The 24,525-nt window shown below is 38.4% G+C and overlaps 1 pseudogene; it reads left to right on the top strand.

Annotated features, from left to right (window-relative positions):
• The first annotated feature begins 680 nt into the window (after positions 1-680).
• On the top strand, positions 681-22,467 carry LOC129475327 (zinc finger RNA-binding protein-like; annotated as a pseudogene).
• The last annotated feature ends 2,058 nt before the right edge of the window (positions 22,468-24,525 follow it).

Below are 24,525 nucleotides of genomic sequence, written 5' to 3'. Positions count from 1 at the left end.
GGTAATTTTATAATGATAAGGTGATTAATTCAGCAAGAGGATATAGCAACCATAAATATATATGAACCCAACATTACAGTACTCACGTATATTAATACAATATTATGGGATTTAAAGAGAATGATAGACTGCAATACAATAATACCAAGATATGTCAACGCCCCACTTTCAACAATATATAGATCATCTAGACAGAAAATCAACACAGAAACATCAGACATAAACTATGTCATAGACCAAATGTACCTAACAGACGTGTGAACATTTCATGCAACAGGTGCAGAATATACATTCTTCTCAACTGCTCTGGGGTAGCTAATATGTTAGCCCACCAAATGGGTCTTGATAAATTTGAGGACAGAGACTAATCAAGTGTAATTGAGGAGATAGAGATTAATCAAGTATCATTTCAGACTTTCAATGGTAAAAATCTAGAAATGTACAACAAGAATAATTTTGGATAACTTACACATACATGGAAAGCCAATAGGACATGGTAAAAGAAGTTCTGAGAAGAAATTTCATGGCAATGAGTGGACAGATTAAAAATGAAGAAAGATTTCTAATAAATAATGTGACCATGTACCCTGACAAGGTTTTAAAAAAGAAAAGAAAAAAGGAGCAGTGCAGATAAAGGAGGCAGCAGAATAGTCAGAATTCAGAAGCATCACCTGGAAAACATGATTCCCACATGCTCTGTCGTTTCTTTCACCTATGTGTCCAGCTAGTTAGGGTAAGATACCAAAATGGTGACTGGCAACTGCTTTTGATTCACTCACAGTTGGATGGCAGCAGGAGTCACTGTGGCTCAGTGTAGGCAGCAGCCAGATTCAAGCACAGCCTATTTTCATCCAACTACAGTTGGTAGCTACACAGTCCATCAGGCTCCAGTAGCTTTTCATTTACTGTTGCCTATGCACCAGCATCTGCCACAGTTGCAGTTACCAGGCCTGCTCCAGCAGTTGTTGCTGCTGCTGCACCAACTGCTGCTTATGAAAGCTATCCCACTGCACACACAGCAACTGATCATGGTTATACTCAGAGGCAACAAGAACCACCCACCTGCCGCTACTACACAAAACTACCAGGACTCATACTCATATGTGAGATCCACAGCTCCTGATAGCTTATGACAGTAAGCGCTACCACCAACAACTAACAGAAACTGCTGCTAGTATAGCTGCCAATCTCTAACCTTGGCCTTCTGTAGCTGAAGCTTACTATCAGACTGCTCTTAAAGCCCAGGCACAACTCAGTATACTCAAGCCCAGCAAACTCAACAAGTGACAGCTATAAAATGTTACAGCAAGTTCAGCTGTCACTATTTATCCTATATCCTCCACTGTACATCCATTAGCAGCTGCAGCTGCTGTGGTGTCATCCTATACTCAGAGTGCTACTTACAGTACCACAGCAGTTATTTGTCCTGGTAAATTTTATTCAGTTTATGAAGCAGCGGTGTATTCAGCTGCATCTTTCTACAATTAACATCTGCTTGAACAGGAATTATCTTTATTGAAGAAGCACAATTCCAAAATGCAAAATAAACAACTGAAGCTAAAACAGCCTCCCAAGCCACCAAACATTCACAATCTTGATGTTTGTCACATCACCTGTGCCATACTACAGACTTACAAGCAACAGTTAGAAGGACAGAAACAATTACAAGTTGTTGCTTCTGCTAATATTTTGTGAGGGTTTTTTGCAGCCTCAGAAAATACCGGCAGAAGCAACGACTCTACTCATGGGACTCAAAATCAGCTACATTGTAAGCTCTTCAATGTCTTGTACTGGAGCAGATGCAACAGAACCAAATGTTACTAGCCAAGCTACTTTTTCAACAGCTGTGTCTGCTTCAAAATCAACTACCTCTTCTTTAAGCAATTGTACTGTGAATACTTCATCAATTGCAACTTCTTCAGTGAAGAGTCTTGTGACCACAGGAAATTCATCTCTTAATAGCACATGGAAGACTAAAGTGTCAGCAGGGCCCACAAATATGGCTGCCAAAAAATATCTACCCCCAAAATCAATTTCATTGGTAATAATAAGCCGCAATCATCATGAAATAAAACACAGTACTTACAAGGAACTGCATCTGTTAAAAGTATTCTTTTTACCTCTATGGTGCAGATTCCTGAAGTAAATCAAGAGACAGTGTCGCTGGGTGTGGTGGCTCACGCTTGTATTCCTAGCACTTTGGGAGGCCGAGGTGGGTGGATCACGAGGTCAGGAGATCGAGACCACGGTGAAACCCCGTCTCTACTAAAAATACAAAAAATTAGCCGGGCGTGGTGGTGGGCGCCTGTAGTCCCAGCTACTCGGAGAGGCTGAGGCAGGAGAATGGCGTGAACCCGGGAGGCGGAGCTTGCAGTGAGCCGAGATTGCGCCACTGCACTCCAGCCTGGGTGACAGAGCGAGACTCCGTCTCAAAAAAAAGAAAAAAAGAGACAGTGTCAGAAAAACAAAAATCAAACCTGTATATTTTGCTGCTTTCCAGAATGATGTGCAGCCAGTGGGTCATGATTACCTGCAGGAGGTTTAAAATGAAGAAGGAAATGTAGTTCACTTCCATTGTAAATCATGCAAGTGAAGCTTTAATAATCCCAATGTTAAGGAGATTCACTTAAAAGGGTGATGACACATACTTCAATATAGAAAAAAGAAAAATTTAGATTTGCAAGTAGAAGTAAAGCCTAGTATTTTTGAAAGAAAGATTCAATAAGAGAAAATGCAAGAGCAAATGCAGAAGGACTACTGATGAAGGCAAGAGGAGGAACGCTGGAGTATGGAAATGCAATGTTATGAAAAATGCATGTTCTGGAGGAAGAACAGCATCATTGGGATGATAACCACCAAATGCCTGATGGAGAATATCCTCATGATCTCTGGTCTCAGACTCCTTCTGGGAGTGTGACCAGGCATTACTCCTCAGCTACAGGGGCCTGCACGCTTACAACATCCTGACTCATCTGATGACTTCTATGTAATGAGAAAATATGCAATGATTTATCTAACTGATAAGAAGTAACAGGAAGTTCAGAAAATTGTTTCTATTACTGAATATGCTTTAAAATTTACTTCAGGCAGTTTTTCTGAACATGAGAAGAGCAAGAGTAAAGAAGAAGGTCATAAGAAAGAGGAGGTAAAGAGAGTTTTAAAAGAAGTTATGCAAGTGGAAGTTTTGACAAGAGGGTTACTTCTCCAAGGACAACCTTGTTTTTCTGCGTTCAGAGAAACCTTCAAAGACATTATTAAGCCATATTGCAGAAAACCTATCCAAACACCTTGCTGTTTTAAACATTGAGAAGTATGAAATAAGATGTGCTGTATCTGAAGTGGTAATAATTTTGAATTCATGCGTGGAACCCAAAATGCAAGCCGCTGTCACTCCTATCGTCTCCAATTATTCAAGAAGATAGCATGGAGAAAAGAGATCTAACTTCAAGTATGGTGAAAGACCTACCCGATGTCTTGGACAGGTAAAAATGCCTCGATGCTCGGGTTGCTCTATGCCATGCTAAGTGATTCCAAGCTACAGCTAATAGTCTGCAGTTCTCTGTGATTATCATACGTATTCTTCAAGAATTCTGTAAGCAAGTATTCCAACTTGGTCTAATTTTCCAAGCTGGGCTATGGAGTTATTAGCAGAGAAAACAATCAGCTAATCCTTGGATCCCTGAGCAGATGCAGTGAGAAGAGTTTTCAAGTACATTTAATCAGTGGTTATTATTAAAAGTAGTCCTGGACTTCTGGAACTTTGTAAAAAGAATTACTTGGACACCTTGGCAACAATGACAGACCAGTAGTGAGAGGACATCACATCCAGTGCAGTTTGCATTGAGCCTCCTTGCATTCCTCCAGATACACAAAGATTTAGGCATGGATCCATTACCCCAAATGAGCAAAAATTTTAACATCCACAATAGGAAACGAAGAAGGGATAGTGGTAGATTTGATAAATTTGAAGCTGAGGGTGGGAAGAAAAGCAAAAAAGATTATGATAACTTGTAAGAAGTTTCAGTAAAGCATCAGTGTTAAAAACAACAGATGCCCATTGTTGGTTGTTTTTCATTCATAAAAATGTGTACTTTAAAACAATTGTAAAGAATTTAAAGAATTTCATGAAATGACCAAGTTTTTTTATGACACATAAAAAATGTACAGTTAGGTGTTATATGAATGGAAAAACAAAATGTGTGCTCTGACTAGGAGGCAAACAGTGGTTCACATTTGTTCAAATTATTATTATTTTTTATTTTACTTTAAGTTCTGGGATACATGTGCAGAATGTACAGGTTTGTTACATAGATATACATGTGCCATGGTGGTTTGCTGATTTAATTTTTTGGTTTCTGTAACCACTCCTCCCGTTTTTGTATCTTTTGTTAACTAGTGAACTGTCATATTAAATTTGTCATATATTTGATGCAGAATTTGTGCCTCATTTCTCTCTGCGTATTTTGACTTTTTTATTTGGAGGTTTTGCTTGCTTTTAGACAGTAGTTGTAAGTTTGTTACAGATTATATTTCTTACCCTTTCTTAGTATTTTACAACAGTACTTTTTTGTAATGTGAAACTACAGCATAATAAAAGCCATATATGAAAGGCACAAAGCTAATATCATAATGAATGGGGAAAACTGAAAACCATTTCTCTAAGATTTAGAACATTAAAAGAATGCTCACCTCCACCACTGTTATTCAACATAGGACTGGAATTCCTAGCTACAGCAATAAGACAAAAAAAGAAAGAAAAGGTACCGAAATTGAAAAGGAAGAAGTCACAGTATTATTGTCTGCAAATGATATGATCTTACATTTGGAAAAACCTAAATACTCCACCGAAAACTATTAGAACTGATAAACAAATTTAGTAAAGTTGCTGGATGCAAAATCAACAGACAGAGATCAGTAGCATCTCTATATGCAAGCAGCAAACAATTTCAGAGAAAATCAATAAATTAAAATCGATTAACAAAGAAGTGAAAATTCTTTATAATGAGAACTATAAAACATTGAAAGAAGTTTAAGAGTACAAAGCTATGAAAGTATATTCAGTGTTCGTGGACTAGAAGAATCAATACTTTTAAAATGTTCATACTATTAAAAGCAATCTGCATATTCAATGGAATTTATATAAAATACCAGTTACATTCTCAACAAAGATAGAAAAAACAGTGCTAAAACTTATACTGAATCACAAAACACTCAGAATAGCCAACGCTATTCTGAACAAAAAACAAAAAGCATACTACTGGCATAAAAACAGACACCAATAAACCAATTGAACAGAATAGCTAGAAACAAATCCATCTATTTATGGTGAATGCATTTTCAACAAAGGTGCCAAAAAGATACATTAGGAAAAGGAGAGTCTCTTCAATAAATGCTGCTGGGAAAGCTGAAAATTCACATGCAAAATAAATAATAAATAAATAAATAAATAAATAAATAAATAAATTAGAAACTTATTTCACTCATTTTTAGGAAAATATCTAATAATATAATTAAAACATGGGCAAATGATCTGAACAGATATTTCTCAAAAGACATGCACATGGTAAATAAGTATCTGAAAAGGTGCTCTATATAACTAATCATCAGAGAAATGCAAACCAAAACTACAATGAGATATCTCACTCCAGTTAAAATGATTTTATCCAAAAGGCAGGAAATAACAAATAATAATGAAGATATGGAGAAAAGGAACTTTTGTACATTGTTTTTGTACAAATGAATTACATTTGGGAATGTAAATCCCCAAAATGGAGAACTGTTTGAAAGTTTCTCAAAATATTAAAAATAGAGCTACCATATGATCCAGCAATTCAACTTCTAAGTAAATAACCAAAAGAAAGAAAATCAGTATATCATAGAGATCTCTGCACCCCCACGTTTGTTGCAGCACTATTCAAAAAGCCAAGATTTGGAAGCAATCTAAGTGTTCATCATTAGATGAATCTATTAAGAAAATATATACAGACATGATGGAGTACTATTCAGCCGCAAAAACAATATCTTGACATTTCAACAGTATAGATTGAACTAGTAGTCTTTTGTTTCTAGGTTCTGGGGTACGTGTGCAGGATGTGCATGTTTGCTACACACGTAAATGTGATCTATGGTGGTTTTATGCACCTATCAACCCATTACCTAGGTATTAAGCCTGGCATGCATTAGCTCTTTTTCCTAAAGCTCTCCTTCTCTTGTCCTATCCCAGCAGGCCCCAGTGTGTGTTGTTCCCTCCCTGTGTCCATGTGTTCTCATTGTCCAGCTCCCACTTATACGTGAGAAAATGTGATGTTTGATTTTCTATTGCTGCATTAGTTTTCTGAGGATAATGGCTTCTAGCTTCATCCATGTCCCTGCAAAGGGAATGATCTCATTCCTTTTTATGGCTGCATAGTATTCCATGGTGTATATGTACCACATTTTCTTTATCCAGTCTATCACTGATGGTCATTTGAGCTGATTCCATGTCTTTGCTATTGTGAATAGTGCTGCAATAAACACACATGTGCATGTTCTTTAAAATAGAATGATTTATATTTGGGTGGTGTATACCCAGTAATGGAATTGGTGGGTTGAATGGTATTTCTGGTTCTAAGCCTTTGAGGAATCACCACAATGTCTTCCACAATGGTGAAACTAATTTACATTCCCACCAAAAGTGTAAAAGTGTTCCTATTCCTGTGCAACGTTGCCAGCATCTTTTTTTTTTTTTGACTTTTTAATAATCACCATTCTGACTGGTGTGAGTTGGGATCTCATTGTGGTTTTGACTTGCATTTTCCTAATAATCACACCAACAATAGACATGCAGAGAGCCAAATTATTAATGAATTTCTATTCACAATTGCCACAAAGAGAATAAAATACCTAGGAATAGAGCTAAAAAGGGAGATGAAGGATCTCTTCAAGGGTAACTACAAACGACTGCTCAAAAAAATCAGAGAGGACACTAACAGATGCAAAAAAGTTCCATGCTCTTGGATAGGAAGAACCAATACTATAAAAATGGCTATACTACCCAAAGAAATGTATAAATTCGATGATGTTTTTATTAAAATACCATTGACATCTTTATGGAATTCAAAAAAAAAACTATTTTAAAACTTATGTGGAACCAAAACAGAGCTTTTATAGCCAGGACAATCCTAAAAAAAAAAGAACAAAGCTGGAGGCTTCACACGATCTTCCTTGAAACCATACTATAAAGCTACGGTAACAAAAACAGCATAGTACTGGTACAAAAACAGGCACATAGACCAATGGAACAGAATAGGGAACTCAGAAATAAAACCACACATCTAAAATCATCTGATTTTTGACAAACCTGACAAAAACAAACCATGGGAAAAAGATTTCCTATTTAACAAATGGTGCTGGGAGAACCGGCTAGTCATATCCAGTATTTTTTGGTTTACCCTTTTTGTTGTCCTTCGGCAGCTCATATATATTACCTCATTCCCTCCTGAATTTGTAAGATTTATGCTGGGAAGTCTGCTGCCAGGCATATTGAAATTCTCTTACATGGTTTTTACTTCTTTTCTCTCTCTTTTTGTTTTAATCCTCTCTGTGTCTTTGAAATTGGATAGTTTGATTATAATGTGTCTTCATGTGGTCTTATTCAGATTGACTGTGAGTGATCGCTTTTAAGCTTCCTGTATCTGGGTATTTATATTATTCCTTATGCTTGGAATGTTTTCTCGTATTATTTATTTAAGTAATTTACTATAACCTTGTGTTTCTCTAGTCTCTTGAACTTTTTGAACCCACAAATTTTATCTTCTGATATTATTTCATAATGTTTTTTATTAATTTTTAAAATGTTTTCTTCTCTGCATATTTTTTACTAATCTGACTTTGAGCTCACTAATTTTTTCTTCAGCTTAATTCTGCTGTTGATGCACTCTGTTGCACTTTTTATTTTTTTCATTGTATTTTCTCACTCTAGGATTTCTGTTTATTTTTAATTATTTCAAACTCTTAAATTTGTCTTCCAATGTTTTGAATTATTTTTCTGTATTTTATTGAATTTTATTGAGCTTCCTTAAAAGAGTGATTTTTATTCTTTGTTAGGTCAGTCATACATCTTCATTTGTTTAGATTTGGTAACTGGCACTGTATTTGGTTTGTTTTGAGACCTCATATTTCCCTGATCGTTGTGATCTTTGTGCATGTGTGTTGATTTCTGCACATTGAAGACATGGGTATTTTTTCCAGTCTTGGGAGTTTGTCATTGTCTATGATAGCACTTCTACAGTATGCCTGTTCAGAAATTCTGAGAAAACTGTTGTGTTCCCCTAACCCAATATCTCTGCAACCATTGCAGTGTTAGAGGGCACCCTAAGTCCAGGTTTGGCATGGCTGATATAGCCCAGGTTGGAGTCCCATGAGCAACTAGTACTGGGTTGGGCAGGTTTGCTTTAATATTCTCAAACAGAAAGCCTGTTACCAGATGTGCTAACTAGTGTGACTTCCTTTATGTCACTGGAAAAACTCCCATTGGATCACTAAATGGGTCCCTGTTATGGCTGAACTATTCACATCTGCAGCTCTAATGGGCTAGATCTGAGACAACATTTTTTTTTTCAGGTCCTTAACCAAAATTCACATCTTCCAGCCTTTCTCTATAGTCATGGATAGTTGTCTCCCAGTGAATTTCTGGGCAAGAAGGCCTTTTTCATACTATAGTCAAAAAGGGCTGGAACTAATTTATAGGGCCATTTTAAGATCCACAATGTGACTTAAGTCAACCCCTCAGCCTGTATAGGCACTGATGGACATGCATTCATCTGGGACCTCAGGTAGAAAGAACTCAGTCTACAGGCAGAAGGGGTCAGGACTGACATTATTGGCTATTTGAAAATATACTGGTAGATGGAGTTTGGCCAATTTGCAACAGAAGTGCAGATTAGTACATCTTCAGGCAATATTCTAGCTGGATAAAACTGCTCCAAGACCAAAGCTACAAGGGCTTTGAAGGGCTAAAATTGAGATTCTGGGATAATTCAGAATTTTCAGTGGAATCAAATTTGGCAAGTCCAACATGGTTGTACCTTTTTTCAAGACTTTCAGCAATTTTCCATGTCAGAAAAATTTGTGATTTGTGACATGGATAAACCAAGAGATAAGGCTGATAAGTTAAGTAAGCCAGGCACATAAAGACAAATACCACATGTTCTTATATGTGGAATCTAAAAATGTGGATATCCTAGAACTAGCAAGTAGAATGATGGTTACCAGGGGTGGGCAGATGTGTGTGGTGCAGGGGTGTTTAAAAGATGTTTACAAAAATATACAAAATTTCAGTTAGATAAAAGCAATATGATCAAAAGCTCTATTATACAACACAGTGACTATAATTCATAACAACATACTGTATTCTTGAAAATTACTGAGGGAGTAAATTGTGTTTTTATCCCAAATGATAATATTTATGTGATATAATGCATATGTTAATGAGCTAAATTTAGACATTCCACAGAGTATGAATAATTTAAAACATCTTGTTGTGGACAACAAATATATATAATTTTTATGTGTCTATTAAACAAAATAAATAAATAATGTTAAACCACTTATCAAGATAGAGTTGGCATACAAAAAGCTGTAAATATTTAATGCATACAACTTAATGCATTTGGAGATAAGTATGTTCTTGGGAAAATAGTGATTTAACAAAAATAAAATAAAGTATGTTTGATTATAAAAGAAAGCAGTTATATTGTAAAACAGTTACCAAACTGTGCTAGTCTGGGTTCTCCAAGAAACAGGTGTCAAGAAAAAATTAAACATGCCAGAGTTTGGCCAGTGGGAGCAAATGGTGAGGGAGCTGGGTGAGGCTGGGAAAAGTGTCAGACTTTAATGCAAGATAGGAAAAAGGAAGGAAGGAAGGAAGGAAGGAAGGAAGGAAGGAAGGAAGGAAAGAAGGAACAAAGGAGGGAAGGTTGGTTGAGTAGAAACTCCTACTACTAAGCAGCCTAGCAAAGGTCACCAAGGCCCCTGAGAGGCCTCAAGTCAAAGTTGCCTGTCAGAGGAGTGCCCTGCTTCTCAGGAATGAGCCAGTCTTCATATCTTTGCACTGCTTAGTTATTGGCTACGAGCAGTCCCTCGTGAGATGGCCTGGCAAACACAGCATGAATGTCAACACAGCACCTGGCATTCTCTTTCAATAACATCCTGTAATTGGGTGGTCTGTGAGCTGCAGTCTCATGGCCAGCACACAAATTATCAAAAAATGTTTGTGATGTAGCAACATATGTCTTTTGTATTAGCAGTTATTATTATTTTAATTGACACATAATAATTGTACAGTAATATTAATTGAATAAATACTGATACTTCGATAAACACAATATATAATGATCAATCAGGGAAATTAGCATATTCATCACCTCTGATGTCTATTATTGTTCTGTTTGAAAACCTTTGAAACACTCTTTAAGCTATTTGAAAATACATAATAAATTATTAACTATAGTCACCCTGAAGTGCTATAGAACATTAGAAATCATTCCTCCTACCAATCTTTAATTTTGAGTCTTTGAACCAATCTCTCCCTGCTTTTTTTCCCTCCTACTTTTACCACACTTTTATAACTACTATTCTGCTTTCTACTTCTATGAGATCAATTTGTTAGCCTCCACATATTAGAAGGAATATGCAGTATCCATCTTTCTATTATTGGCTTGTTTCACTTCACATAATGTTCTCTAGGCTCATCCATGTTGCTGCAAATGACAGAATTTCATTTTTTTAAGGATGAATAGAATCTCATTAAGTATATTTTCTCCATCAATTCATCCACTGAGAAACATTTAAGTTGATTCCACATCTCAGCTATGGTAAATAATGCTGCAATAAATACAGTGCTGTATCTCCCTGATATACTGATATCATTTTCTTTGGATATATGCCCAATAGTGGAATTTCTGAATCGTAAGGTAGATGTATTTTGAGTTTTTTGAAGCACTTCCATACTATTCTCCATAATAGCTGTACTGGTTTACATTCCTACCAAGAGAATGTTAGATTTATTTTTTCGTGGTATCCTCAACAGCATTTGTTATGTTTTGTCCTCTTGGTATTAATAGTAGCCATTCTAACTGGGGAGAGATAAGATATATATATATATATATATATATATATATATATATATATATATATATATATATATATAATTGTAATTTCAAGTTGCTTTCCCATAATGATTGGTAATGTTATACATATTTTTCTTGTATTTTTTTGCTTTTTGTATATCTTCTTTTAAGATACATCTATTCAGGTCTTTTTTTACACTTTTAATTAGATTATTTGTTTGTTTGGGACTTTTTGCTGTCAAGTGTTGAGTTTCTTATATATTCTAGATATGAATTCCCTGTCAGCTGAATAGTTTGCAAATATGTTTGTCCCTTCTATAGGTTGTATTTTTCACTGTGCTATTTCATTTTCTGTACAAAACCTTTACAGTTGATGTAAGCCCATTATGTAGGCTGAATATTTGTCCCCTCCAAATCTTATCTTGAAATTTGATCTGCAGTGTTGGAAGCGGGAAGTTTCAGAAAGTGTTTGGGCTATAGGATAGATTCTTTATAAATGGCTTGATGCGGGGTGGAGCCAAGATGGCCGAATAGGAAGAGCTCCAGTCTACAGCTCCCAGTGTGAGTGAAGCAGAAGACAGGTGATTTCTGCATTTCCAACTAAGGTACCAGGTTCATCTCACTGGGGGTGTTGGAAAGTGGGTGCAGGACAGTGGGTGCAGTGCACTGAGCATGAGACAAAGCAGGGTGAGGCATCACCTCACCCGGGAAGCACAAGGGAATTCCCTTTCCTAGTCTAAGAAAGGGGTGACAGATGGCATCTGGAAAATTGGGTCACTCCCACCCTAATACTGTGCTTTTCCATCTTAGCAAATGGCACACCAGGAGATTATATCCCACGCCTGGCTCAGAGGGTCCTGTGACCATGGAGCCTCACTCATTACTAGCACAGCATTCTGCGATCAAACTGCAAGGTGGCAGCAAGGCTGGGGGAGGGGCGCCTGCCATTGCCGAGGCTTGAGTAGGTAAACAAAGTGGCTGAGAAGCTCGAGTTGGGTGGAGTCCACCACAGTTCAAGGAGGCCTGCCTGCCTCTGTAGACTCCACCTCTAGGGGCAGGGCATAGCCAAACAAAAGGCAGCAGAATCCTCTGCAGACTTAAATGTTCCTGTCTGACAGGTTGGAAGAGAGTAGTGGTTCTCCCAGCACACAGCTGGAGATCTGAGAACGGACAGACTGCCTCCTCAAGTGGGTCACTGACCCCCAAGTAGCCTAACTGGGAGGCATCCCCCACTGGGGGCAGACTGACACCTCACATGGCCAGGTAATCCTCTGAGACAAAACTTCCAGAGTAATGATCAGGCAGCAACATTTGCGGCTCACCAGTATCTGCTGTTCTGCAGCCTCTGCTGCTGATACTCAGGCAAACAGGGTCTGGGGTGGACCTCCAGCAAATTCCAACAGATCTGCAGCTGAGGGCCCTGACTGTTAGAAGGAAAACTAACAAACAGAAAGGACATCCACACCAAAACTCCATCTGTATGTCACCATCATCAAAGACCAAAGGTAGACAAAAACACAAAGATGGGGAAAAAACAGAGCAGAAAAACTGGAAACTCTAAAAATCAGAACACCTCTCCTCCTCCAAAGGAACGCAGCTCCTCACCAGCAACGGAACAAAGCTGGATGCATAATGACTTTGACAAGTTGAGAGAAGAAGGCTTCAGATGATCAAACTTCTCCAAGCTAAAGGAGGAAGTTCGAACCCATGGCAAAGAAGTTAAAAATCTTGAAAAAAGATTAGAAGAATGGCTAACTAGAATCACCAATGAAAATTCCTTTCTTTAAGAATAGAATGACCTGATGGAGCGGAAAACCATGGCACGAGAACTACGTGATGAATGCACAAGCTTCAGTAGCTGATTCGACCAACTGGAAGAAAGGGTTTCAGTGATGGAAGATTAAATGAATGAAATGAAGTGAGAAGAGAAGTTTAGAGAAAAAAGAATAAAAAGAAAAGAACAAAGCCTCCAAGAAATATGGGACTATGTGAAAAGACCAAATCTACGTCTGATTGGTGAACCTGAAAGTGATGGGGAGAATGGAACCAAGTTGGAAAACACTCTGCAGGATATTATCAAGAAGAACTTCCTCAATCTAGCAAGGCAGGCAAGCATTCAAATTCAGGAAATACAGAGAATGTCACAAAGATACTCCTCGAGAAGAGCAACTCCAAGACACATAATTGTCAGATTCACCAAAGTTGAGATGAAGGAAAAAATGTTAAGGGCAGCCAGAGAGAAAGGCCAGATTTCCCACAAAGGGAAGCCCATCAGACTAACAGCTGATCTCTCGGCAGAAACTCTACAAGCCAGAAGAGAGTGGGGGTCAATATGCAACATTCTTAAAGAAAGGAATTTTCAACTCAGAATTTCATATCCAGCCAAACTAAGCTTGATAAGTGAAGGAGAAATAAAATACTTTACAGACAAGCAAATGCTGAGTGATTTTGTCACCACCAGGCCTGCCCTAAAAGAGATCCTGAAGGAAGCACTAAACATGAAAAGGAAAAACCGGTACCAGCCACTGCAAAAACATAGCAAGTTGTAATGACCATCGAGGCTGGGAAGAAACTGCATCAATTAATGAGCAAAATAACCAACTAACATCATAATGACAGGATCAAATTCACACATAACAATATTAACCTTAAATGTAAATGGGTTAAATGCTCCAATTAAAAGACAGAGACTGGCACATTGGATAAAGAGTCAAGAACCATCAGTGTGCTGTATTCAGGAAACCCATCTCATGTGCAAAGACACACATGGGCTCAAAATAAAGGGATGGAGGAAGATCTACCAAGCAATTGGAAAACAAAAAAAGGGAGGGGTTGCAATCCTAGTCTCTGATAAAACAGACTTTAAACCAGCAAAGATCAAAAGAGACAAAGAAGGCCATTAATAATGGTAAAGGGATCAATTCAACAAGAGGAGCTAACTATCCTAAATATATATGCACCCAATACAGGAGCAACCAGATTCATAAAGCGAGTCCTTAGAGACCTAGTAAGAGACTTAGACTCCTACAAAGTTGGAAGTAAAGCACTCCTCAGCAAATGTAAAAGAACAGAAATTATAACAAACTGTCTCTCAGACCACAGTGCAATCAAACTAGAACTCAGGGTTAAGAAACTCACTCAAAACTGCTGAGCTACATGGAAACTGAACAACCTGCTCCTGAATGACTACTGGGTACATAACGAAATGAAGGCAGAAATAAAGATGTTCTTTGAAACCAACGAGAACAAAGACACAACATACCAGAATCTCTGGGACACATTCAAAGCAGTGTGTAGAGGGAAATTATTTTTATTATACTTTAAGTTTTAAGGTACATGTGCACAATGTGCAGGTTTGTTACATATGTATACATGTGCCATTTTGGTGTGCTGCACCCATTCACTCATAATTTAACATTAGATATATCTCCTAATGCTATCCCTCCCACCTCCCTCCACCCCACAACAGGCCCCAGTGTGTGATGTTCCCCTTCCTGTGTCCGTGTATTCTCATTGTTCAATTCCCACCTATGAGTGAGAATATGCGCTGTTTGGTTTTTTGTCCTTGCGATAGTTTGCTGAGAAGGATGCTTTCCAGCTTCATCCATGTTCCTACAAAGGACATGAACTCACCATTTTCTATTACTGCGTAGTATTCCATGATGTATATGTGCCACATTTTCTTAATCCAGTCTATCATTGTTGAACATTTGGGTTGGTTCCAAGTCTTTGCTACTGTGAATAGTGCCACAATAAACATACGTGTTCATGTGTCTTTATAGCAGCATGCTTTATAATCCTTTGGGTATATACCCAGTAATGGGATGGCTGGGTCAAATGGTATTTCTAGTTCTAGATCCTTGAGGAATTGCCACACTGACTTCCACAATGCTGGAACTAGTTTACAGTCCCACCAACAGTGTAAAAGTTTTCCTATTTCTCCACATCCTCTCCAGCATCTGTTGTTTCCTGACTTTTTAATGATGGCCATTCTAACTGGTGTGAGATGGTATCTCATTGTGGTTTTGATTTGCATTTCTTTAATGGCCAGTGAGGATGAGCATTTTTTCATGTGTCTTTTGGCTGCATAAATGTCTTCTTTTGAGAACCGTCTGTTCATATCCTTCGCCCACTTGTTGGTGGGGTTGTTTGTTTTGTTCTTGTAAATTTGTTTGAGTTCATTGTAGATTCTGGATATTAGCCCTTTGTCAAATGAGTAGATTGCAAATATTTTCTCCCATTCTGTAGGTTGCCTTTTCACTCTGATAGTAGTTTCTTTTGCTGTGCAGAAGCTCTTTAGTTTAATTAGATCCCATTTGTCAATTTTGGCTTTTGTTGCCACTGCTTTTGGTGTTTCAGACATGAAGTCCTTGCCCATGCCTATGTCCTGAATGGTATTGCCTAGGTTTTCTTCTAGGGTTTTCATGGTTTTAGGTCTAACATGTAAGTCTGCAATCCATCGTGAATTAATTTTTGTATAAGTGTAGGGAAGGGATCCAGTTTCAGCTTTCTACATATGGCTAGCCAGTTTTCCCAGCACCATTTATTAAATACAGAAACGTTTCCCCATTGCTTGTTTTTGTCAGATTTGTCAAAGATCAGATGGTTGTAGATATGTGGCATTATTTCTGAGGGCTCTGTTCTATTCTGTTGGTCTATATCTCTGTTTTGGTACCAGTACCATGCTGTTTTGGTTACTGTAGCCTTGTAGTATAGTTTGAAGTCAGGTAGCCTGATGCCTCCAGCTTTGTTCTTTTGGCTTAGGATTGACTTGGCAATGCGGGCTCTTTTTGGTTCCATATGAACTTTAAAGTAGTTTTTTCCAATTCTGTGAAGAAAGTTATTGGTAGCTTGATGGGGGTAGCATTGAATCTATAAATTACCTTGGGCAGCATGGCCATTTTCACGATATTGATTCCTCCAACCCATGAGCATGGAATGTCCTTCCATTTGTTTGTTTCCTCTTTTATTTCATTGAGCAGTGGTTTGTAGTTCTCTTTCTAGGTCTCTAATGACTTGCTTTATGAATCTGGGTGCTCCTGTATTGGGTGCATACATATTTAGGATAGTTAGCTCTTCTTGTTGAATTGATCCCTTTACCATTATGTAAAGGCCTTCTTTGTCTCTTTTGATCTTTGTTGGCTTAAAGTCTGTTTTATCAGAGACTAGGATTGCAACCCCTGCCTTTCTTTGTTTTCCATTTGCTTGGTAGGTCTTCCTCCATGCCTTCATTTTGAGCCTATGTGTGTCTCTGCACATGAAATGGGTTTCCTGAATACAGCACACTGGTGGGTCTTGACTCTTTATCCAATTTGCTAGTCTGTGTCTTTTAATTGTAGCATTTAGCCCATTTACATTTAAGGTTAATATTGTTGTGTGTGAATTTGATCCTGTCATTATGATGTTAGCTGGTTATTTTGCTTGGTAGTTGATGCAGTTTCTTTCTAGCCTCAGTGGTCTTTATAACTTGGCATGTTTTTGCAGTGGCTGGTACCGGTTTTTCCTTTCCATGTTTAGTGCTTCCTTCAGGAGCTCTTTTAGGGCAGGCCTGGTGGTGACAAAACCTCTCAGCATTTCCTTGTCTGTAAAGGATTTCATTTCTCCTTCACTTATCAAGCTTAGTTTGGCTGGATATGAAATTCTGAGTTGAAAATTCTTTTCTTTAAGAATGTTAACTATTGGCCCCCACTCTCTTCTGGCTTGTAGAGTTTCTGCCGAGACATCAGCTGTTAGTCTGATGGGCTTCCCTTTGTGGGTACTCCGACCTTTCTCTCTGGCTGCCCTTAACATTTTTTCCTTCATCTCAACTTTGGTGAATCTGACAATTATGTGTCTTGGAGTTGCTCTTCTCGAGGAGTACATTTGTGGCATTCTCTGTATTTCCTGAATTTGAATGTTAGCCTGCCTTGCTAGATTGGGGAAGTTCTCCTGGATAATATCCTGCAGAGTGTTTTCCAACTTGGTTCCATTCTCCCCATCACTTTCAGGTTCACAAATGAGATGTAGATTTGGTCTTTTCACATAGTCCCATATTTCTTGGAGGCTTTGTTCATTTCTTTTTATTCTTTTTCTCTAAACTTCTCTTCTCACTTCATTTCATTCATTTCATCTTCTATCCCTGAAACCTCTTTGTCCAGTTGATCAAATCAGCTACTGAAGCTTGTGCATTTGTCACGTAGTTCTCATGCCATGGTTTTCAGCTCCATCAGGTCGTTTAAGGACTTCTCTGCATTGGTTATTCTAGTTAGCCATTCTTCTAATCTTTTTTCAAGGTTTTTAACTTCTTTGCCATGGGTTCAAACTTCCTCCTTTATCTCAGAGAAGTTTGATCATCTGAAGCCTTCCTCTCTCAACTCGTCAAATTCATTCTCCATCCAGCTTTGCTCCTTCGCTGGTGAGGAGCTATGTTCCATTGGAGGAGGAGAGGTGCTCTGATTTTTAGAGTTTCCAGTTTTTCTGTTCTGTTTTTTCCCCATGTTTGTGATTTTATCTACCTTTGGTCTTTGATGATGGTGACATACAGATGGGGTTTTGTGTGCATGTCCTTTCTGTTTGTTATTTTTCCTTCTAACAGTCAGGACCCTCAGCTGCAGGTCTGTTGGAGTTTGCTGGAGGTCCCCTCCCGACCCTCTTTGCCTGGGTATCAGCAGCAGAGGCTGCAGAACAGCAGATATTGGTGAGCCGCAAATGTTGCTGCCTGATTGTTCCTCTCTAAGTTTTGTCTCTGAGGGGTTCCTGGCCATGTGAGGTGTCAGTCTGCCCCTACTGGGGAGTCCCTCCCAGTTAGGCTACTCAGGGGTCAGGGACCCACTTGAGGAGGCAGTCTGTCCATTCTCGGATCTCAAGCTCCATGCTGGGAGAACCACTACTCTATTCCAAGCTATCAGACAGGGACGTTTAAGTCTGCAGAGGATTCTGCTGCCTTTTGTTTGGCTATGCCCTGCCCCAAGAGGTGAAGTGTACAAAGCCAGGCAGGCCTCCTTGAGCTGCAGTGGCCTCTACCCAGTTTGAGCTTCTGGCAGCTTTGTTTACCTACTCAAGCCTCAGCAATGGCAGGTGCCCCTCCCCCAGCCTCGCTGTCATGTTGCAATTTGACCTCAGACTGCTGTGCTAGCAATGAGCGAGGCTCTGTGGGTGTAGGACCCTTTGAGCCAGGCACAGAATGTAATCTCCTGGTGTGCCGTTTGCTAAGACTGTTGGAAAAGCACATTATTAGGGTGGGTATCACCTGATTTTCCAGGTACCGTTTGTCTCCCCTTCCCTTGGCTAGGAAAAGGAATTCCCTGATTCCTTGTGCTTCCCAGGTGAGGCGATGCCTCACTCTTCTTTGGCTCATGTGCAGTGCACTGCACCCACTGTCCTGCACCTACTGTCCAACAATCCCCAGTGAGATGAACATGGTACCTCAGTTGGAAATGCAGAAATTAACCATCTTCAGCGCTGCTCACGCTGGGAGCTGTAGACTGGAGCTGTTCCTATTCAGCCATCTTGGAACAGCCACCTTTCTTGTAAATTTGTTTAAGTTCCTCATAGATTCTGGATTTTAGCCTTTTGTCAGGTGTATAGGTTGCAAAAATTTTCTCCCATTCTGTAGGTTGCCTGTTCACTCTGATGATGGTTCCTTTTGCTGTGCAGAAGCTCTTTAGTTTAATTAGATCCCATTTGTCAATTTTGGCTATTGTTTCCATTGGTTTTGGTGTTTTAGTCATGAAGTCCTTGTCCATGCCTATGTCCTGAATGATATTGCCTAGGTTTTCCTCTAGGGTTTTTATGGTTTTAGGTCTTATGTTTAAGTCTTTAATCCATCTTGAGTTAACTTTTGTATAAGGTGTAATGAAGGGGTCCAGTTTCAGTTTTCTGTATATGGCTAGCCAGTTTTCCCAATACCATTTATTAAATAGGGAATCCTTTCCCCATTTCTTGTTTTTGTCAGGTTTGTCAAAGATTGGATGGTTGTAGATGTTTGGTGCTATTTCTGAGGCCTCTCTTCTGTTCCAAAGGTCTATTTATCTGTTTTTGTACCAGTATCATGCTGTTTTGGTTAATGTAGCCTTGTAGTATAGTTTGAAGTCTGGTAGCATGATGCCTCCAGCTTTGTTCTTTTTGCTTAGGATTGTCTTGGCTATGCTGGCTCTTTTTTGGTTCCATATGAAATGTAGTCTTATCTAATTCTATGAAGGAAGTCAATGGTAGCCTCATAGGGCTAGCATCAAATCTATAAATTACTTTCGGTAGTATGGCCATTTTCACAATACTGATTCTTCCTATCCATGAGCATGGAAGGTTTTTCCATTTGTTTGTGTTCTCTCTTATTTCCTTGAGCAGTGGGTTGTAGTTCTCCTTGAAGAGGTCTCACTCATTCCTTGTAATTTGTATTCTTAGGTATTTTATTCTCTTTGTAGCAATTGTGAATAAGATTTCTCTCACGATTTGGCTGTTTGTCCATTATAGGTGTATAGGAATGCTTGTGATTTTTGCACATTGATTTTGTATCCTGAGACTTTGCTGAAGTTTCTTATCACCTTAAGGAGATTTGGGGCTGAGATGAGGGGGTTTTCTAAATATACAATCATGTTATCTGCAAACAGAGACAATTTGACTTCCTGTCTTCCTATTTCAATATGCTTTATTTCTTTCTATTGACTGATTGACCTGGCCAGAACTTCCAATACTATGTTGAATAGAAGTGGTGAAAGAGGGTATCCCTGTCTTGTGCCAGTTTTCAAAGGGAATGCTTTCAGTCTTTGCCCATTCAGTATGATATTGGCTCTGAGTTTGTCATAAATAGCTCATTATTTTGATACTTGTTCCATCAATACCTAGTTTATTGAGAGTTTTTAACATGAAGGGGTGTTGAATTTTATAGAAGGCCTTTTCTGCATCTGTTGAGATAATCATGGGACTTTTGTCATTGGTTCTGTTTATATGATGGATTACCTTTATTTATTTGTGTATGTTGAACCAGCCTTGAATCCCATGGATGAAGCCAACTTGATCGTGCTGGATAAGCTTCTTGATGTGCTGCTGGATTCAGTTTGCCAGTATTTTATTGAGGATTTCTGCATCGATGTTCATCAGGGATATTGGCCTGAAATTTTCTTTGTTTTTTGTGTCTCTGCCAGGTGTTTGTATCAGGGTGATGCTGGCCTCATAAAATGATTTAGGGAGGAGTCCCCTCTTTTTCTATTCCCTTGAATAGTTTCAGAAGGAATGGTACCAGCTCCTCTTTGTACCTCTGGTAGAATTCGGCTGTGTATCTGTCTAGTCCTGGGCTTTTTTTGGTTGGTAGGCTATTAATTACTGCCTCAGTTTCAGAATCTCTTATTGGTCTATTCAGGGATTCAACTTCTTCCTGGTTTAGTCTTGGGAGGCTGTAGGTGTCCAGGAATTTATCCATTTCTTCTAGATTTTCTAGCTTATTTATGTAGAGGTATTTATAGTATTCTCTGATGGTAGTTTTTATTTCTGTTGGGTCAGTGGTGATATCCCCTTTATCATTTTTTCTTGTGTCTATTTGATTCTTCTCTCTTCTTTATTTGTCTGGCTAGCAGTCTGTCTATTTTGTTAATCTTTTCAAAAGATCATCTCCTAGATTCATTGATTTTTTGAAGGGTTTTTTGTGTCTCTATTTCCTTCAGTTCTGCTGTGATCTTAGTTATTTATTGTCTTCTGCTAGCTTTTGAATTAGTTTGCTCTTGCTTCTCTAGTTTATTTAATTGTGATATTAGGGTGTTGATTTTAGATCTTTCCTGCTTTCTCCTGCTGGCATTTAGTGCTATAAATTTCCCTCTAAACACTGCTTTAGCTGTGTCCCAGAGATTGTGGTATGTTGTTTCTTTGTTCTCATTGGTTTAAAAGAACTTATTTATTTCTGCCTTAATTTCATTTTTACCCAGTAGTCATTCAGTGGCAAGTTGTTCAGCTTCCATGTAGTTGTGCAGTCTTGAGTGAGTTTCTATTTTTTTATCATACAGATAACATAGGCAAAATAACCTCGAGAGCGCAGATTAATAGTAACATGCAGTAAAATAATTAAGACAAAATTTGTTTTGAGTATTTACTAACTTTGTTTTTGGTAATGTTTATTTACGTAAAAGCTCATATAATTCAGTATTTAGTAATGGTGTGTTTACCAACTAGTTCACACAGTTTTCTGTAATTTTAATGATTGACTATTGCCAGTCAGTTCCAGTTGGCTGCAGCACACCACTGCTACAAATATAAATGCAAACCTTGGTGTATGCTTCAAAAGTGCCTTAAATAATTTCTTCCACACTATAAAGCAAATAGAATCAGTATATATCACCCTTATTTACAACATTTTAGAATTTGGCCTAAGAGCAAATTAATTTTATGGCCCTTTCTTTGATCGTCCTTAAAAGATGAATGGTGGATTTTAATACCAAATTTTATAGAGTCAATAATGTCAAATTAAGTAATTTTTGTCTATAATTGATGATGGATGCATGCTGGAATCAGAGTTCTCCAGATATATCTTCCTATTTACATAAAACTCTGTGTCCTGTGACTTACTCTTTCTTGCCTTCTTTCCTGACTTCCTACCTGCCAACCTTCCTGCCTTCCTTCTGTCCTCCCTTTCTTCATTCTTTCCTTCCTTCCTTACAAGTTTGTTTCACAGTGTTCCTCAGAGAAACAAAAGCAATTGTGCATGTGTGCGTGTTGTGTGTGTCTGTGAATTTTAAATAATTGGTTTACATGACCGATTATGAAGGTGTAATAACTATTTTTGATCATTTGTAGTTGAAGATTTGGTACCTTTCAGTCATGAGATTGTGAAAGGAAAATAAATCTTGGAACCTCAATATCACTAAGCCAAAGGGAGAAGCCAAGCTGGAAACTATGTCAGACACACCTGCCTCCCATTTTATTTCTATATAAGATAGCCACAGATATAAAAAAAAGAAAAAAACCTACATACTTTCTTTACAATTTGCCCACAAGGAAATTTCTTGTGGACAGGGGACAGATGGAACTCGATATCATCTTTCTGTTCACATGAGACAAATGCATATCTGACTGCTTCCTCTGCCCTATTGTATCACTAAGCCAGACTAAGTTATAAGTGACTATTCCACTGCTCTACTCTCACATGTAAATTGTATATTCTAATCAGATACTCAACAGAATGCAACCATTTGTCTCTTATCAACTTATGACCTGATAGCCCCCTTCCGCACTTCAAGTTGCCCCACATTTCCAGACTGAACAAATGTACATCTTATATATGTTGATTGATGTCTCATGTCTCCCCAAAATGTATAAAACGAACGTGTGCCCTGACCACTTTGGGGACACGTCATCAGGACCACCTAAGGCTGTGTCACAGGCACATCTTTAACGTTGGCAAAATAAACTTTCTAAATTGATTGAGACCTGTCTCAGACATTTTGGATTTTCAAGGTCATGTTAACAGCTCAAGGTAGTTTACACCTCTACCATCCCAATGTTTTCATGGATGTGTGAAAACCTCATTATAAACTTTCCATACATAAGCTTCAACCTGTGTGTTTCACTTTTTTCCCCAATAGGGAGCATTCTCATGTTGCTACTTCCTGCCATTATTGTAATAAAGGCCTGGTTACAGTTTCACTGCACTCCCTCTCTCTTGTTCCCTCTCCCCCGCCCTCTCTCTCTCTGCTTCTCACTGCAAGCGACTGCATGTGGCCCCAGGTGGCATGTCATATCTCTTATTCTCTGGGGAAACTGTAATGAATTCTTCTCTCAAAGGCAATTGTCTCCCTTTCTGTTATCTCATCATACTTGATTAAAACAAATCCTGGGTACATTTTAAAACAAGAGGCTATCAGATCTATAACCTTCAGGGTGAGCTAGCAGGCTGGAGACTGGAGAAGAACTAATGATGCTGTTCATATCTGAACGCTATCTGCTGCAGAGCTTCTCCTTCTCAGGGGAGGTCAATCTTTTGTTCTACTCACATTTTCAACTATTTTGATGGGGCCACTGATGTTAAGGAGGGCAATCTGCTTTATTCAAAGTCTAAGGAGTTGCAGGTTAATGTCATCTAAAAACACCCTCACAGAAACCTTCATAATAAAATTTCACCTCATATCTGGGCACCTTGATTCGGGCAAATTAACACATAAAATTAACCATCACAAGTCTATTTGCTGTCATTTTTGGACTCATACATATCTCCTTGAACAATATTTAATGTACAAATGAAGACAATAACAAGGTCAATAACAACCTACCATGATAATATTACCCCATATACATATGGAAATGCATTAATATTATTAGCAGAAGATGATGTAAACTCTTTGGGTGTTCTTTAATCTCTTCTATATATCCCATAAGTAAATATTGTGATGTAAATTTAAAAATCTTAACTATTATCATATCAAGTAAATATATCTTATGAGATAAGACAATAAGAAAAGGAGGAAAATAAAGTTATCATTATACACACATATATTTGTGTTCATGAAAAAATAAAGGAATACTCACAGCAATTACAATTTTCTTGTCTGTAACTGCTCACATTATTGTAGCTGGTATTTATGACTATGTTCCACTATACTTTCCATATATCCTTTACCCTCTGAAATAATCTCAGGTAGTCATTGCTCTTTACCTAGTAGGGTGCCTTAAACCTTAATTCCTGGAGGGTCTTGGCCATTAGAAGTGCTGCTTGAATTCACTTGTTATAGTTTCCCATTGACTCTAAACACAGGACATGGTGATACTAAGAGACACCAAAGGAATCTTATGTATTTCACATAGTCTGCTATGTCTCTACTGTGGAATGTCAGCCCAATTTCCCACTGGAGCTCAGAATCAATAATCCAAGCCAGCATAGTAACTCATTTCTTTGCCTGTTGATTGAGAAGCATGAGAATCCCAAAGTGGCTGAGTAACAGTCTTAGTTTCCACAGAAGTTAATAATTTCATGGAATAATTGTTATGTCTCATGGAGGAAGCATTCCTCCTTCTGGGACTAATATATCTAGGCCAGAGAGCATAACGTCTTGGGAACAGGAAGCAATAATAATGTGCTTATGTGCTGCTAAATAGTATAGCAAATGGTGCTACTCCCATTTCCACCCCTTGATTCCTGAATTGATGAATCGTGGTTATGCGAGAGATAATGCTACATACTGGTCACTCAATGAGCACATATAGAGCCCCTTGGAGAACTTTACCCCACTCCTGCAAAGTGTTGTCAATTAGCAGGTGCTGTAACCGAGTCTTCAAGAGGCTATTCCACTCTTATATCAAGCCAGCTGCTTCAGGGTGGTGGGTAACATGGAAGGAAAGTGGATTCCATGAGCAAGGGCCCATTGTTGCACTTCTTTTGCCATGAGATGAGGCAAACACAATTGATAAGAAGCAATGCTGTGTGGAATGCCATGACAGTGGACAAGGCATGCTGTAA

Source organism: Symphalangus syndactylus, chromosome X (genome assembly GCF_028878055.3).
Source record: "Symphalangus syndactylus isolate Jambi chromosome X, NHGRI_mSymSyn1-v2.1_pri, whole genome shotgun sequence".
Lineage (NCBI taxonomy): Eukaryota > Metazoa > Chordata > Mammalia > Primates > Hylobatidae > Symphalangus > Symphalangus syndactylus.
This window is presented reverse-complemented; position numbering and strand designations above follow the sequence as displayed.